Below are 6,632 nucleotides of genomic sequence, written 5' to 3' on the forward strand. Positions count from 1 at the left end.
GCGGGATTAGGTGACGGTTAGATTGGTACTATTTTGGTGGGCAAACGCCTTTTTGATCGCTTGCTGTTGTACTTTTTGTAAAGTAAGGTGACAAAAAAATGGTTTATTTAGCACAGTTTTTATTTTTTTATTTTTACGGTGTTCATCTGAGGGGTTAGGTCATGTGATATGTTTATAGAGCCGGTCGATACGGACGCGGCGATACCTAATATGTATACTTTTTTTTTCCCCCTATTTTTTACCAATTTTATTTTACTTTATTTGGGGAAAATGACGTTTTTGTTTATTTTTACTCAAAACTTTTAATTTTTTGGGGGGAAAACTTTATTTTTTCAACTTTTGTTTTCACTTTATTTTTTGTCCCACTTTGGGACTTGAACTTTTGGGGGTCTAATCCTTTACAATGCATTCCAATACCTCTGTATTTGAATGCATTGGTTGTATGAGTAATACTGTGTGTATTACTCATACAGCTTCCGGCCTGTGAGATCCAGGGGGCTGGATCTCACAGGCTCGTCACCGGAAGGCAGCACGATGCCTCAGGAAGGCATTGCGCTGCCTTCCATGCCATCGGGTCCCCTGTACAGCCCCATGGGGACCCGACGGCACCACCGCCGCCGCACCAGGTAAAAGCCGCAAACCGCAGGTCTGAATTGACCTGCGGTTTATGGCGATCGCCGACACGGGGTGTCACGGGACCCCCCCATGCATTTAGCAAAGGTGCCTGCTCTACGATTTGAGCAGGCATCGGGTTCCGATCACCGCCCGCCGGGCGGCGGTGATCGGAACTATACATGACGTACCGGTACGTCATGGGTCCCTAAGGGGTTAAACCTCATCTAGATCGCTTCCCTGTCATGGAGGAAGACAGTGATCTGGATGTTTTCCTCAAAAGTTTTGAAAAGGTCTACAGGCAATTCCAGCTACCACCTGCAGAATGGGCTAAGTATCTGACTCCAGGACTAAGAGGCAAAGCACCGGAGGTGTTTGTAGCATTGCCCACTACTATGGATCAAGATTATGAGGCTATTAAAAAGGCCTTAATCCAACAGTTTAACCTCACCCCAGATTTATACCGAAAACAGTTTAGGACTTTGCAGCGCACAGGTACCGACAGCTACTCAGACCCGGCTGTTGGACTAAGGAACCACTTCAGGCAGTGGACCCAGGGATGGAGTGTTACCACTTTGGAAGACTTGCAGGATCTGATGCTTCTGGACCAGTTCCTCCACACCTGTTCTATGGAAGTGAGACAGTTTATTCTGGAACGGGAGCCCAGGACCCTGGATAAAGCTGCCCAGTTTGCGGATGTATATGCTGCCAGTCAAGTGCCAGAGGCACGGAAGCCTGCTGTGCCAGGTTGGAAGGGGTAAAAAAACCCTGTTAACACCTTTACCCCTACTCGCGGTTCTCCAGGAGTTACCCCTGCCTAAGTCCCCAGGCCTGCTGTGGATAACCGCAGGTGTTTTGTGTGCAACCAAGTAGGGCATATCAGCACTGTATGCACAGAAAAGAGGAAAACCACCCCTTTGCCCAAACCATCTATTTCATCCCCAGCAGTTTTGTTTGTGGGTGGGAAACAGAGGGCATCTTGTGACAATTTACAAGCGGTCACTGTGGGCAACACAGTCACCATGGGACTGAGGGATACTGGTGCCGAGATGACCCTCATGCACCCAGAGCTTGTCAACTCAGAAGACCTTATCCCTGGAAGAACTCTAACCGTTGCTGGAGTTGGAGGAGGTCTAACCCCTGCTTTACCCATGGCCCGAGTTTACCTGGATTGGGGGGTGGGAAGAGGGATGATGGAAGTGGGGGTGACAGATAAGATTCCCACTAATGTGCTACTAGGAACTGATCTGAGACGTTTAGTCTCCAGGTATATTCCCTCAGACATTGAGGAGGACGCCGGCGGGCGTGCAGCCCCATGTGAGTTGGCACCAGTCGCATATGGTGATATTGAGACCGTGCCAACTACATGTGATAACTCTGCGTTTATCAATGTGCTAGAATTGCATAATGATACTGTGCCTAGTGATAACCTGAACGTAGTAACCCATGCATTAGGTGAAGTTTGCATAACTAACAATAATGTAGAAGGTGATACGTGTCCATCAAAAGATAATGGCTTGTGTAGCGGTTTAGTGCCAGGAAATGTCATAGAGATGCATAAAGTTCCTGTCACATCCACATCCACCCTCCTCCACCGAGAGGGGGAGAAGGATGTATCCATTTCTTCTGTAATCCGCAGTCAGGGTGCTCAGGTCTGGGTTCCGGGCCCCCTACTGTCTGGGCTATAGAAGAAACAGAGCGAGCTGGCAGTCCACAGCCAGGGGCTGAGATTAGTCAGAATGTGGTGGTATCCACCAGCACAGACGCAGACCGTTGCTTGTTTCAGACTGCCCTACACACTGATGACAGTCTGCAGAAGCAGCGGGAGATGGCTGGTCGGACCCCTGAGGGGGAAGACAAAGAAATCATAACCTGGGACCAGGGGAGGCTGGATAAGCAAAGTATTCCCACTGGCCCCCAACAGCATATCTTTAAAGACAGGTAACTAGTGGTACCTCGGCAGTTCCGGGAGCAACTCATACGGATTGCCCACGAGATACCATTAGCTGGTCACCTAGGGATGAGTAAAACGAAAAGTCGTTTAAAACATAACTTGTACTGGCCCGGTTTGGGGAATGATGTGGCAGATTACTGCCGTTCCTGTATTGTGTGCCAAAGGATGGGGAAGGCAGGACCTGTGCATCGGGCCCCCCTCATCCCTTTGCCCATCATTGAGGAGCCTTTCCAGAGGATTGCTGTGGATATTGTGGGGCCCTTGGCCGTACCCAGCAGCTCGGGAAAACGCTTCATCTTAACGGTCGTGGATTATGCCACACGTTACCCAGAGGCCGTCGCATTATCATCCGTCAGGGCTGACAAGGTGGCAGATGCACTTCTCACCATCTTTTCCCATGTGGGATTCCCCAGAGAGATGCTCACAGATCAGGGGACCCAGTTTATGTCCCCTGGGGCCCAGGAGAGATCTGCCTTCATCACTCCTTTTGGGCTCTATGAGTTCAAGGTAATGCCCTTTGGCATGAAGAATGTCCCTGCCACATTCCAGCGCTGGTGAACCAGCTGTTGGACAAGTTTGAAGGGTTTGCCGTTGCTTACCTGGAAGACATCGCTGTGTTCAGTCAGACCTGGGAGGATCACTTGACCCACCTGTCACAGGTGCTTAAGCGAATCCAGGATGCAGGACTGACCATCAAGCCTGGAAAGTGCCAGATAGGCATGTCTGAGGTGCAGTACCTTGGGCACCAGGTAGGTGGAGGGAGGCTTAAACCAGAGCCAGGGAAAGTAGATGCCATCTCCAATTGGCCTACCCCTAAGACCAAAAAGCAGGTTATGTCCTTCTTAGGGACAGTTGGGTACTATAGGAAATTTGTCCCCAACTATAGCACTCTAGCAAAACCTTTGACAGACCTCACAAAGAAGAAGCTACCGCAAATAGTTAACTGGACTGCAGACTGCGAGAGGTCTCTGTCAGCATTGAAATCTGCTCCTGCTAGCTCTCCAGTCTTGCAGAGCCCAGATTTTACACCCAAGTTTGTGGTTCAGACTGATGCTAGTGCCTATGGCCTAGGCGCAGTGCTCAGCCAAGTGAATCCTGAAGGGGATGAGCACCCCATAATGTATTTGAGCAGGAAACTCCTAGCAAGGGAAGTGGCCTATGCCACTATAGAGAAAGAATGTCTGGCCATTGTAAGAGCTTTCCATAAATTGCAGCCATACCTTTATGGGCAGAAGTTTACCGTGGTGACCGATCACAACCCCCTCAGTTGGTTACATAGGGTGGCAGGTGACAACGGAAAACTGCTGAGATGGAGTCTGGCCTTGCAACACTATGACATTACTATCCAGCACAAAAAGGGCAGTGAGCATGCTAACGCAGATGGGTTATCGCGTCAGGGAGAGGCGGCTGAGCATGGCTTGTGATATTGATTGCTAAATCAATGATCCCATGCCATGTCTTGAAGGGGGAGGTGTAACGAAATCCGAGGTAATAGATAGAGAGATAGATATATAGATAGATAGATTTAATATTTTCCTAAACGTATTATAAATAGCTGATTGTATAGCAGTGGCTGTTGATCTATTAAGTATATGCAAATTGTACCTCCAGGTGCCAGCCAGTCTGAAAACTAGGTGAGACACTCCACCTTCTCAGAGGAAGCTCTATTTAACACTGGCCTAATAATTACAAGACATTTGGGCACACTAATGAAGACCTGGACGGGAGATATTAAGAATGCGGAGGAACCCCAGACATGTTTTCTGCTAGACCAGTGGGTGGTCTAACCCATTCAATAGATGAATGAAATAATATCAGAAGCCATAACTCCGACCTCATAACACCCAAATTTCTTAGAACCCTAATAATTGTGTTCAGCCTGACATGGGCTTCGGGGAGAGTCTATGCGCGCCATACTGAACATGAGGCGTTTCTCGGTATTCAGGATCTGGCCTTCTGAAAATCATAACTCGGTCATATTTGGTGTCTGTATGACCGGGACGAGGCGACTCAGATTATGGGATCTTACCTGTACTCGCAGTCCCTGTCATATGGCGATTCATATTGCCACATCAGTCAGCCTTGTGGGAAGGTGGGGCAAAAACCTGAATAATATCAGACGGCCCAGAAGGCCGGACCGAAAGGAGGGAGGTTCCCTCACAGCCCACCCCTCGGCTGAGGGGAGAAAAAAATGGGTGTTTGGGAACAGGTAATTGTAAGCCATTTTGGGGATCCACATCGTTTGGAGTAACTGCCTATATCTTCAGCTGTCCCCACAGCCAGAATATAACTGCTGCAGTGTAAGGCAATATTCTGTATTTTATCCCTTTTATTTTATCTGTTTTACTGCATTGTTATTGTTATGTATATTTTAATCTTTTATCTGACACTTTCTTTTTGTATTGCACAGCACTATTGTGTATTAAATTAAAAAATTGATAAGTCTCTTCCTTGTGGTCTTATAGAACTTGCTCTTTCGGAGGGAAAAACGTTACCAGTAGTGTTTCCGAGGATTTTAGGTCCCATATAGATAACCGGTGTTACGGTGGTAAATTTGGGTTGAGAGAATATCTGAGTATAGGCCCCTATTGCCTTATAATATTGGTGGTGGCAGCTATTGTCATAGAAAATATTGGGGTGTTAGAATCTAGGGTAGTAAGTTAGCATAATTCCGTCATCTAGAATAGGTGGGTGGGAATTTTTGTGGTAACTTGATAAGCTCACCAGTATAATTCACCCCAGTGACGCGACCCGAGAGTAGGGATCGTGACAGCAAGTGATTTCGAGGGGGACCTCAGGATTGAGATGACTTGGTTTGGGTTCGAACTTGCTGGGCGGCGGAGTGGAAACTCCGCCTGCCTCCGCCGTGCCAGCGGGCGTGAAGAGGGGGGCCTCTCTGGGCCTAACAGAGGTGTCGGGTACCACTAGGCGCGGTGTAGGGGCAGCTACGGGTTGGACCGGGGCCTCAGGGAGCGGGACTGCTACTACCTGATGTCGCAGCCGGGCGGCCGGTTCCGGTGCCTCCTGCTGGTCATCTGTGACGGTCGTGGCTGTCTTCGGAACTGCGGTCAACTCCTCCGAGGACGCAGCTGGTTCCTGGGGCCGGAACGTCGGTCGCTGGCAATGACGATAGAGCGCTTGATGGTGATGTCTCCGGGGACTTGCGTAGCCTTGTCGACGACTTCCGCAGGAGCAGGCTTGAGTGTGGCGGCCATCTTGGAGGACCTCTGGACTGTGGGTTCAGCCGTCGCGGAGAGATCCACAGCCTCCGGGTTCTGGACTGCTGGATGGACGTCATCTTCCGTGGGAGCAGGTTCAAGAACGGCGGTCATATCTACATCAGCCACCGGACGAGGAATCCACAGCCTCCGGGGGCAATCCAAAGGTACTGGGGCCAGCTCTCTTCACGAGTTGGGAGACCTGGATCTCCGGTGGGGGAGTCTCGTAGACAGGTTCCCCTCTCACAGCCATTTGATCCCACTTTGGTTTTGGGACCGCCATCTTCCTCGGCTCCTCAGTCAGGCTGGATGCAGGAAGTGAGGGAGGAGCCCATGGGGAGGAGACTTTACTCCCTCGGCTCACATTGCAAAATTCTTGGTGGGCAGGCTTTAGTTTTCCTGCTTCTAGGGGAGTGTAGTCATCATTTTCACGCTCTTGGAGGCCATGAAGACACTGCGCCATTAGGGAAAAATGGCAGATTAACCCTTGTAGTGCTGACGCGCACAATGCAGCGTTTTCTGGTCCCGCAACAAAAGTAATAAAGTCAATTTTAAGGGTTTTTAACACAATTCTTAGGCCTTGTAGTAGTGTTAGACACACCATTCGATCCTGGTGTAGCAGTGACGCCACTTTATGCAGCAGCCAGTTACGGGTGGATAATATTCAGTATTTGTCGTGACGCAAATTGCAGCGAGTGCAGGGTACTATACCAGGGCCCTTCCAAGGTGTTAGGAGTGGTGTAATGGCCTATAATGTCTCTGTAGGGTAGTGATAATTGTGTCAACAGTGTCTCCTACCTGGGTATGGCTGGACTCCTGGCTCACTTGCAATAAATTTGAGTGTAGTG

At 49.4% G+C, this 6,632-nt stretch overlaps 1 pseudogene; it reads left to right on the forward strand.

Moving 5' to 3' along the window:
- The first annotated feature begins 857 nt into the window (after positions 1 to 857).
- On the forward strand, positions 858 to 3,990 carry LOC121002618 (annotated as a pseudogene).
- Positions 3,991 to 6,632: the final 2,642 nt, after the last annotated feature.

This window comes from Bufo bufo, chromosome 5 (assembly GCF_905171765.1).
Source record: "Bufo bufo chromosome 5, aBufBuf1.1, whole genome shotgun sequence".
NCBI classification, from domain to species: domain Eukaryota; kingdom Metazoa; phylum Chordata; class Amphibia; order Anura; family Bufonidae; genus Bufo; species Bufo bufo.